Below are 12796 nucleotides of genomic sequence, written 5' to 3'. Positions count from 1 at the left end.
AAGGGGTGATTTAATACCTCTTTCCATAGCTGCATAGCGGGCCAGTAGAGTTTGATTAATTGCTTGAAGATAAAACTTGGAATGGCCTCAAAACTAAATCCTAATCTGAACCCCCTCCAGCCGCCAGAAGCACATCGCCAATACCTGGTACAAAGTCGCAGCCTCCACTCTCTATGCCCCCTACTGGAGACTTTCTAACGAAAGAATTTTTCTTGGAAACTTTTAACAGCTTGACTATCAAAGTCGAAGATAACCTTAAAGATTTTAAAGAGGAGATAAAAGAGGAGATAAAAGAACTTAAGCAGGACTTGTATGATAAAATTGATGCCAGGGTTGCTAAAATTAAAGATGATGTGCTGGGGCTTGTAACTGTGCTGACAGAACATGTTTCTGGAATTGAAGATAGTCTAGAGGATCTTAACGAAGCTAATACCAACTTGACATCGAAAACAGAGGTGGTGGAACAAAAAGTTGAAAATGCTGAAAAAGAAATTATTATGATATAGTACAGACAAATGGAGCTGGCATTAAGAGTAAGGGGGCTGCGTGAGGATAAACAGGAGAACCTGAAACAGATTTTTTCAGAAGCTTTTGATTGTCTGGTGGGAAGACCAGGGTCTAAGTTTGACTGGCAAATCGATAAAGTTTATTGTGTTAACTCTTGGGTGGCAAAGCAGAAGCAGCTTCCTCGAGATATAGTTATACATTTCACTACAAGAGAGCTAAGAAACACGATATTACAAGAATCTTATAACACCAAGCTCCAAATTGGGGGTCAGATTTGACTGTTTTGAAAGAGATACCACCTCAAATGCTAAGAGCCAGGAGGGACTATGCTTTTTTAGTGGAAGAACTCAGAAACCGTCAGATACAGTACAGATGGGACGCACCATTTGGTATTATATTTACATTTGACAGGCAAAGACATCGTCTCAACTCTGTATGGAAAGCATGAGATTTTTATTACAATATTTTGAAGGCTGGACACCATGTACCATCTGGACCTGGAGAAAGACCACAAGAAGGACAAGACAGACAGCAAACCACACAACTACCAGATAAGATGGACCATATCTCCCCCCTAGAAGTGCAAGGTGTCATGGAACAAAGACCTAGCCGTATGACTACTAGACGAATGGAAAAACAAGCTAAAAGGCAACAACCTCAACAATCACCGGCCATCAATCAAGGAGCTACAGTAACAAGTCCAGAAGCCATGGGAGGAGCTAGGCCAAAGGTTAAACAGGCCATGCAGGAAGCTTTAAAAAAGCTTCAGGTAACCAAAGATGACAACTAAGATTTTAACATGGAATGTCAATGGACTGAATTCTCCACAGAAGAGAAAGAAAATATTTCACTATCTTAAACAGTTTAAGAATGACATAATTTGTTTGCAAGAAACTCATATTAAAGCACCCGATCAAAAATATCTGATCAACCCAAAACTTGGTCAACATTTTGTAACTTCTGCTATGGAAAAGAAAAATGGTATAGTTGTATACCTAAGAAAAGATATGAAAGTTGAATTAATTGAAGCAGACCCCGATGGAAGATACATCGCGTTAGATCTAATCCTAGAAGGGAAAAAGACATTGCTTCTGGGAATTTATGCTCCTAAACAACAGCAAGATGGATTCTATAGAAATCTTCATGCTAAATTAGCACAGTGGGATTATAGGTCTTGTATACTACTGGGTGACTGGAATGGCGTTATAGATACCAAGAGAGACAAGAAGATTTCTCGTCCAAACATCAAGATGCGAGCAAAGCTACCCAAATCCTTTTTTGATATGATGGACGACTTTGAACTGAGAGATATCTGGCGAGAAAGAAATGCAGAGGAATATAATTTTACCTTTTTTTCTGATAGGCATCAATCCTTCTCTAGGATTGATTTCATATTAGCCACTAATGATTTGTTTTCTAGGGTGAAGAAGACAAAGATTGCGGCTAGGGTCCTTTCAGATCATAACCCAGTCTGGATGGAATTGGGAGGGGTGGTACAGACAAGAAGGTTTTGGAGATTGAATGATATGAAAAGTATATCAATGATTGTAAAAAATTGCTAACTGAATACTTTGTTTTTAACATGAATAAGGGTACACCTATGGAATTTGTATGGGATGCAAGGAAAGCGTATATGAGAGGAGTATTGATAAATATAAATAAATCACATAGACATAAACAAGGGGCAAAACGAACAGAGTTGGAGGAGGAAATTAAGAGGAAAGAGCTGGAATTAACAATGAATCCAGGCGACACAAAGGTCAAGGAAGCAATCACCATATTAAAATCCCAATTTGATATGTTGATCTCTGACCAGGTAGCCACCACATAATACTTTTTGTAATGCAAATAAACCTGGCAGGTGGTTAGCTTATCAGATTAGGAAAAAAAAGAAAATTCAAAATATATCTAAATTGATCTACAAAGGGAAGGAGGTGTTTCAACAGGATGAGATTCAAAAGGCATTTCGGGAATTTTTTACAGAGTTGTATAAGGGGGATAAAATTAATGGTTTAGATATAGACAAATACTTAGATAAAGAAAAAAATACCCTTAGTTAAAGAACAACACAGGCAAAAATTGAATCAACCAATAACCTCGGGGGAAATCTTACAGGTAATTAAACAGTTTAAGTCAGGGAAGGCACCAGGCACAGATGGCTTGACAGCGGCTTACTATAAAAACGTACAGTTGGAAATGGTAGAATTTCTTAGAGAATTATTTAATAAGATTCAAATGGAAGGTAAGATACCTCCTTCATGGAAGACAGCCTTTGTATCTTTGATACCCAAAGAAGATCAAGATACTACTCAACCAAAAAACTACAGACCTATTTCATTACTTAATGTAGACTACAAAATTTTTACTAAAATACTAGCAAATAGGTTAATGCTGGTTATCCAACAATTGATACACACTGATCAAACAGGTTTTATACAAGGGAGACAGATGAAAAGTAATGTTAGATTAATTATTAATGCATTAGAATACTTGGGAAAGAACAATCAAATCCCTGCTGCGTTCATATTTCTGGATCCTGAGAAAGCCTTTGATCGAGTTAATTGGCAATTTTTGCTGAAGATATTGCAAAAAATGCAGATAGGATATAGTTTTATACAAGCAATCAAAGCAATATATCAACAGCAAACAGCTCAAATTATAGTCAATGGAAGTTTAACAGAATCCTTTCAAATTGGAAAGGGTACAAGACAGGGCTGTCCTTTGTCCCCACTATTGTTTATTATAACTTTGGAAGTATTATTGAATAAAATACGGGGGTTGGAGGGCCTAAAAGGAATTAAGGTTAGGCAGCAAGAATACAGAGTGTGGGCTTTTGCGGATGATTTGGTCATAATATTGGAACAACCGCAGGAATCCAGTATGGTTTTAATGAATACGATTAATCAATATGGTCAAGTGTCTGGTTTTAAAATAAACTTAGGGAAAACGAAAATATTGGAGTTAATATTTCAATCTCAAATGGGAAATTATACAAGTATAATTATGAACCACTCTGGCATAATATAGAGATAGAGATGAAAAAATGGGAGAAGTTACACTTATCTTTGCTGGGAAGAATCGCGGCAGTGAAAATGAATATCTTACCAAAATTTTTATTTCTTTTCCAAATGTTACCTATACTTAAAAAAGATGCGAATCTTTTAGAATGGCAGAAGCATATCAATAAATTTGTATGGGCAGGAAAGAAGCTGAGAGTAAAGCTGAAAATAATGCAAGATGTACGCGAGGGGGGGGGGCTTGAAACTACCCAATTTAAAACTATACTATGATGCAGTGGTGTTGTCCGTAATTAGTGATTGGATTAATTTAACTAATGATAGGACACTGAACCTTGAGGGATATGATCTGGTATATGGTTGGCATGCTTACTTGTTATTTAACAAAAAACTGGACAAAAGCTTTAAAAGTCATATTTTAAGAAATGCTTTACTGCGGGTTTGGAAAAAATATCAACATAAATTAAATGATAAGATACCTATGTGGGCAATTCCTAGACATGCAATTGAAAATATAAATATAGCACAAAAACAGGATAGAATTACTTATAGACAGCTTCTTATTTTGGAAGGAGGGGCACTACAATTAAAATCCTTAGAGGTATTAAAAGAGGAGAAGGCAGTTCAAACATGGTTCCAGTATGGGCAATTACAGGCCAGGTGGAAAATAAATCAAAAAATTGGTTTTGTCCAAATTGAGGGAAACTTATTTAAACAAATAAGAGATCAAAGTCTAATGCATATAAAGAGGATATATAATGTATTAATACAGATAGATTCGGAAACAGAGTTAGTTAAAGATTGTATGGTAAAGAAGTGGGCTCAAAATATTGAAGAACCAATAATGTTGGATACATGGGAAAAAACTTGGGTAAGAAATGTGAAATTTACACAAGCTCAAAACCTGAGAGAAAATTTTTACAAGATGTTCTATAGATGGCATTTAGATCCTAAAAAGCTGGTTTCTATGTATCCGAATTTACAACCCAAATGTTGGAGATGTGGTTCTCTCGATGCTACCTATTTCCATATATGGTGGACTTGCCAAAAGGTTAAGGCATTTTGGATAAAAATATGGTGGATTTTGCAAAATATCTTTAAAAGAAGGATAAAGTTTACTCCTCAGTTATTTTTGTTAGGTATAAGTACTGACTTTACAGCGGTAGAGACTAACTTGATCCTGAACTTAATAACGGCAGCAAGACTGTTGGTGGCGCAATACTGGAAGAAGGAAGACCTGCCTACAACTCAAGAATGGACATTGAAAGTTACAAATTTAGCCGAGATGGCTAAAATATCGGCATATCTTAAAGATCACTCAAATGAGAGATATAAATGAGGCTGGAAAAAATGGATTTACTATATACAAAATAAATACGGGACCAAGAAATTCCAGTTAGCCTATGCTTAAGATCGGGAATGATTTAAATTGTTTAAAGTTAGCTTAGCAAGAAGAAGCTAAGATCAATGTAGAGATGTTATTAATTTCTTTATTTCTTTTTTCTCAATAGATTTTAGACTGTGTTTGTTAAAAATCTATACCGTGTACGGGTTCTGGGAAGTCGGGGGGAGAAGGAGGTGGGGGTCAGGGGGAGGGTGGGGGGGAGGGAGGGATATATATTAGGCTAGACACGATGTGTTAGATCTCAATGCAATGTGACTTCACATGTATACTGTTTTTCTTTAATTTTTCTTTAAAAATAGAATAAGCCAAGTACATTAACATATAGTGGAAATACACCAAGGGGAGGAGGAGTAGGAAAGAAGAAAGATGGGTAGAGAGGGAAGGGAGAGAGGGTGGGGGGAAGGCAAAAAGGAAGGGGGGAGCGGATCTGGAGAGAGGAGTGGTAGAGGGCAAGGGGAAGTAGGGTAGAGGGGGATGATGGAGGGAAGATAGAAAGTTGGAGGGTGGTGGAAGAAAGAGGTGTATGGAGAATGGAAGAGGTATATTGCGCTTTTATTTTCTGGGGCATTGTTGACAAGAGGAACTGATGTAATTATTGTTTAATACTGTATGGTGTATACATGTGAGTGTATGAAAATGAAAATAAAATATACTATAAAAAACAATTTGGATGAATTGAACTAACAAATTGAATACATTTGGATAGGAAAGAGTATTTAGTCTAGTGATTAAGGCACCATTAGAAACCAGGAGACCGAGATTTCAAGCATGGAAGCCAGCTGAATGACTTTGGCCATTTACTCTCTCACAACCCAACCCACTTCACAGGGGAAGTGAGGAAAACAGAAGGAAGAAGGAATATTAGGTATGCTCACCACCTTGAATTATTTTAAAAATAATAAAGGAGAATAAAATAATTTTAAATGATCTATTTATACTCAGCATGTGCTGCAACATGTGACAAATGAGATGTACTAACCATTTGCTATAATTATTATACTGTATTTCTCAAATTTTCATGTGAATTAAGTGTTAAATTTATGATTTCCAACACTGATCTGGTAAACCCATTTAAAATAAGCAGATCATAATTAGGAAAAAGGGAACAAAGACTTGGGGATCCTTAGGGAACTGGACTAATAACTTAATTTTTAGATTATAATCCTTGCTATGCTAACTTTATAGTGAAATTTACTTGTTAGCAAACTGAGTGAGAATTTAAAATCTGTATAGTTTTCTTTACTGTTACCTCTAGAGCATTTGGATTTTTGTTCCTAGATAGCCCTATATTTATTTATTTATATATATATATATATATATATATATATATATATATATATATATATATATATATATATATATATATATATATACACACACACACACACACACACACACACACACACACACACATACACACACACTTACATGTATGTATATATACATACATACATACATACACACACGTATGTATGTATGTATGTATGTATGTATGTATTTAGTGTCACAACCCCTGGTATGCCCAAATATGGGAGGAAGCATACTGCTTCCTTTTTCTGTCTATCGGCTCATCACAAGAGACCATCACGACAGAAAGCCATTATTTTTACTGTTGCCTTTGTTACATTTGTGTTGCATTTGTGCTGGTAAATAAAACAGTAAAAATAATGGCTTTCTGTCATGATGGTCTCTTGCGATGAGCCGATAGACAGAAAAAGGAAGCAGTATGCTTCCTCCCATATTTGGGCATACCAGGGGTTGTGACACTAAATACATACCTATTTCCCTGGCTCAGCTGATAAAGGAGGAGAACCTTGTGGCTTAGTGGTTAACACAACTGCTTAATATGTAATACAGCACATGTTCAAATCCCAGTAAGGGTATGGCTAGCTGATGAGAGCTAAATAGCTTGAAACAGACCTATACTAGTCTCTCTTTATTTATTTATCAGCACAAATGCAACACACACACACACACACACACATATATATATATATACATATACATATACATATACATATACATATACATATACATATACATATACATATACATACATATGAATATATATATGTGTGTGTGTGTGTTTTGTGTGTGTGTGTATATATAGTTAAATATATATATATATTTAAAGTCACAACCCCTGGTATGCCCCAATTATGGGAGGAAGTTCACTGCTTCCATTCTCTGTCCATCAGCTCGTCACAAGAGACCATCCAGACAGAAAGCCCAATATTTTACTGTTGCCTTTGTTACATTTGTGTAGTATTTGTCTCCCTTTATTTATTTATCAGCACAAATACTACACACACAAACACACACGTGTGTGTGTGTGTGTGTGTGTGTGTGTGTAGGTCTTTGGTTCTTTGGTTATTCGGGTTTTCTCCCGCGTAGAATTGGAGGTGTCTTGGCGACATTTTGACGAAGTCTCATTCGTCATCTGCGAAAACCTCAGAAAACATATATACACATACACATACACATACACATACACATACACATACACATACACATACACATACACATACACATACACATACACATACACATACACATACACATACACATACACATACACATACACATACACATACACATACACATACACATACACATACACATACACATACACATACATATATATATATATATATGAAAGTACCAGTAACTTTGGGAAAATAAAATTGCCATCAAAGCCTAGAAGATCCAAGTAAGCGAGGAAAGGATTGTGTTGTTGATGGCAGGAGAGAGGGACTAACTAAAAAAAATATTTTCCTCTTTTCCCTGGCAGGGAGAGATATTTTTCCTTTGTAAAGAGGCAGTTTTCCTTCCAAGAAATTTGGACTGACCTAGCCATCAAAATAATTCCCAACAAGAATTGGCATCTTTCTTTTGGCTGTTCTTGCCTGCCACAAATAACTGTGAGGAAATCACATCTACTGAGAAAATGAATGGGACCAGAGCCCACCCTCTCAGTGTCACAGCAAAGTTCATCTGTCAAAAAAGATTTTCTTTGTCTTCCCCAAAAAAAAGTATCCTTAATCTTTGCAGTCAGAGGAAATTAGTCCCATCTTGTGCCAAGGCTCTTCTTGTCGCAGGGAGGGAGCTTCATTTTCTGTTTTGATCTATAAACATCTTGAAATGTTCCAAGACCTACCAAATAGGAAATTGCTTTAGCAGTTACAAGAATATGAATGGCATTTTCCAAATCTGCAAATCATTATAGCCCACAAAATTGCAGGTTGCATACTGGGGGGCGGGGGGGGACCCAGGTTTTATTGGATAATTTTTTTAGAACATACAAGAAAAGCTGGACTAATATTAGAACAGACCACACTGGCTGACAGAGACAGTATTTATTCCTATACATTTGGAAAAGACCAGATTGAAAATAATTATACATAAATGGTGAAAAAACAGAGCACATGGATAAATTTGTGTACCTTGCTAGAATGTTTATGAAGATGATAAACTGGAGACATTTTAAGATACCATTGTGCAAATGGTGTTGCAAAAATAAATGTTTATTGAAAGAAGCAAAATGGCTGGATATAAGATCATACTTCTGTTCTCTTTGTTAAATGTAGTAGTAGTTCAGGGGTGGGATTCTACCGGTTTGGACTGGTTTGGATGAACCTGTAACTCCAACGACCAGCTGAGAGCGAACCGGTTGGCTCCGCCGATCAATATAGATATAGAAATATGGATCACTGACCAATATTTCCTTTGTTTGAAGCCCAGCTGATAGGCACGGCAGAGCGGATTGCCATACCTCAGTTGTTTTACTCAACAGGGCTGCACTAGAAGGTAAATTGTAAAGTTTGTTTCAAATGCGTGCGATTGGCACACGCTCAGAGAACCTGTTGTTACATTGGTTGAATCCCCCACTGGAATGGGTTATGTTCAAGAATCTTAGAAGTGACTTCAATGCAGTGAAAATAAACTGATGATGAATGAATGTGAATTGAATGCAAAAGTGAGAGATCAGTATGAAATATGTACTATGAGGTGGTTTGGGCATGTTAAGAGAATGAAAGAAAATTGAACAGCACAACGAATGTAGGAAAGAAGAATGAATGGATTGATGAAAAGAAGAAGACAAAGAAACATATGGTTAGATGTTAATGAAATCTTCTAAAACAGAAGGATGAGAAGCTTAAAGAACAGACAATGGAGCTGTGCACAGAAGTGAAGGCATTTGCAAGGATAGAAAATAAGGAATAATGAGGAACAACAAATGGTGTTGGTATAAACTAGTTTTCTCTTCTCCCTTTCATCTCATGACTATAATTTCTTCAGCTTACTATTTCTTGTTCCTTTTCCACATTGCATTATGTTACTTGCCCAGAAAAGGAATAGCATACAATGTACTTAAAGAAAAATCCATTGCTGATTGTGAAATAGATAAATAGAATAGCCTCCAGCTTGTGTTCTATAATTTATGTTTTGCCAACTGGAGAAGCAAATTCCCCATGGTTCTATAAGTCTAGACTTACCATGCTTTACATCTATTCCACTTGTTTATAAGAAATTAAAGCTATATACTTTTTGATTAAAGTAGCACAAATATTTTTAAAGAAAATTTATGACAATCAGAACTGAACTTAAAAATTAAATTCCTCAAGATGAACAAGGTTCCTATCTGTAATAAAAATAGGAAAATAATGTTGAATCTTGATCAGGTTTTTCAATACAGCATGACATTAAAAGAAGAAATACTGTCAATAAATTAGTGGTTTGCATTGGACCTCAGAGAGCAAGCAAGATACAGCAACTCAAACAATGTCAATGGTTAGGATTGTTGAGGTGGAGAAAATAGGAAGAAAGAATATTAGTATACCACCTTGAGTTCTGTATGAAAATGGTGATACAAATATCTAAAAAATTATCAGACATACTGAAAGCATCTTCTGTAAGAGTCTACAGACAATTGTTTAGAACTGTGCCACAGGTGGCACACGAAGCCAACTCTGCAAGCATGTGAGCCATTGTCCTATGCCAGCTCTAGCACGCATACGCATGCCAGCCAACTGATTTTTTACCTCTCCTGAGGGCCAGGGGAAGGCATTTTTGTCCTTCCCAGGCTCCAGGAAAGCCTCCGGAACTTGGGGAGGGTGAAAAACGGAACTTCCGGGCCTACCAGAATTTCAGAAATGGACTGTTTCTGGATTCTGGAGGGTCTCCGGGGGGGCTGGAGGAGGCCGGTTTTGCCTTCCAGAGGCTTTCCTGGAGCCTGGGAGGCCAAAAACGGAATATTTGGAACTTCCAGAAGTTTCGCTTTTTTCCCTGCCCAGGCTCCAGAGGCTTTCCTCGAGCCTCTGGGAGGGCAAAAATGCTCTCCCCTGGGCTCTGGAGGCCCTCCCTGAAGCCTCTTGGTGCCAAAAATGGAGCATATTTTCAGCCTCCAGAGGGCGCATGCATGGGGGGTTTGAACACGCGTGCATTGAGGGGTCACACACACATGCACAGGTGGGAGGGCACATTGAATTGTGGGTGTGGGGCATGCACATGCGCTATTGCATGTGCACACATTTTCGGCACACAAGGACAGGAAGTTTCGCCATCTCCAGTCTAGAATCAGTCCTCAGTAGAGATGTGTACTAGTGATTGCAATTCTTGCTTTACTGCTTATTCTGATGGTAAAACCTAGTCATTATCTGAATGCAACATGCCATCTCTTATTATTAAAAGGATACATTCATCTGGAAGAACTATATAGTAACAGCCACTCCCTGATTCTAAGAATATGATTGTGTTGTAAATTAGTGTGTAACTATATAGGTATAAAATTCTGTAGCCCCAAAGGCCATTTTATTCAATTGTACTTACATTAGGAATGTGTATAATTGCAGGTGTTTGAGGATAACAAATCAAACTTTACTTTGCAATGCAGCACAATATGCACATTGATTTAATGTCAGCTGTTACAAGGTTGACCATGCCAACAAACCAATCTTTGACTAAGGATAAAGACAATATAGGCTATTGGCAACTAAGAAGCTGAGTTTTCCCTGAAAAGAACCAATGGTGGGTTCCTACCTGTTCAGACTGGTTTGGCCAAACTGGTAGTGATTTGACAGCCTGGGTCACTGGAACCGGCAGTGACTCAGGCCCGCCACACCTCTAAACCAGTTCCCCAGTTGGTGCTGTTGGCACCACCATCTTGTTTTTCAGTTCTGCGCATGCGCAGAACAATTTTAATTGCACTGCACACGCAGTGCACATCAAGGCATGTGCGCACAAAAGCAAACTGGCAGTAGTGCTGGCCGGAACCCATCCTTGACAGGAACCCATGAGACACTACCCCAAGACACAAGACCAGCTAAAGAGAAGGGTGTCATTCAGTAGTAGAATCATGGAGGTAGATGTGGAGTTTAGCCCCCCCAAAAAGTTACCTATTTCAGGAAGGGAACCAATGCACTTTCTGAAATGCAGTAAAAAAAAAAAAATCATGGAAAAGGAACCAATGGGCTGCTATGGAAAAAGACCGAAACTGGAAACAAAGCAATTACTGAGGCTTTCCAAGTGATCTTTTACAGGGTTTTTCTTTGTGACCTAAACCCTAGTTAGTGGGAAAGTTTTTCCCCCTTCTCATACACTGAAATCCCGGCTAAACATAATCAAATCTGAAACAGTTACAAGAATACTTGAGATACCAGCTGGTGGTGAAAAATATTATTTTTTAACCTTACACAGTAAAATTGGAAAGACAGGAAATATGAGGGTGTATTTTGCTCCCCCATCCAAAAAAAGACCTTTATAGATACTTTTGAAGTATCTTACAAAGCGTGCTGCTGGGAAATTCACTGATACCGAGGATGGGAATAATTACTCCAAAAGTTAAGAACTTGCAAATCATATCCAGACAGCAGACACAACTAGAACTGTGGGGAGCTGTGATCTGTAACATATGGTCCATCTCAACACTTCCTCCTCTTCATCTGCCTTGTGTCTGAACTAAACTGGATCCATTCAGTTATCCTGTGATTATTTCTTTGGTCTCAGAATAAAACTAGAGGCTAGATATCTGAACCTTTCTGCACACAGAGATTCCTTCAGAGATTTTTGACTGCAGCAAAAAGTTTTTCCATGGGAATATTTAGAGCAACCTTCCACTGAGCAGATACTCTCCAAACAACATGGGTCTGAAATGCAGATGTTGGCAGTTGCTGTGTCTACCCATCCAAAGGCTAGTTTGGATGGACCATTTTAACATGTCCAGATTTTCTAAAAATGTCTGTCTGTCTGTCTGTCTGTCTGTCTGTCTGTCTCTCTCTCTCTCTCTCATCAGCTTTCAGAAAGTGCATTTATACTCCACTGTCTGAGAAACAATTAAAAATCCACAAAATATGGCAACTGCAAAGATAAAGGTATGTGTTAGGGATGTAATCCTAGTCTTGGGTTGGCAATATATATATATATATATATATATATATATATATATATATGTATGTATGTATGTATGTATGTATGTATGTATGTATGTATGTTTGTTTGTTATATTTGTGCTGATAAATAATGGAAGTAGTGAACTTCCTCCCATATTTAGGCATACCAGGGGTTGTGACTTTAATATATATATATATATATATATATATATATATATATATATATATATATATATATATATATATATACACACACACACACACACACACACACACACACACATATATATACATACATACACACATATATATATATACATACATATACATACATATATATATGTGTGTGTTTTTTTATTTGTGCTGATAAATAATATACATACATACATACATACATACATACATACATAAAAGCCATGATTGAAATAATGTATTTGTCACTTTAAATGTTCAAGTGAGATGTGATTGGATGCTGTTGC

Source organism: Thamnophis elegans, chromosome 8 (assembly GCF_009769535.1).
Source record: "Thamnophis elegans isolate rThaEle1 chromosome 8, rThaEle1.pri, whole genome shotgun sequence".
Taxonomy (NCBI): Eukaryota; Metazoa; Chordata; class Lepidosauria; order Squamata; family Colubridae; genus Thamnophis; species Thamnophis elegans.
The sequence above is the reverse complement of the archived record's forward strand: the minus strand, read 5'-3'. Positions refer to the sequence as shown.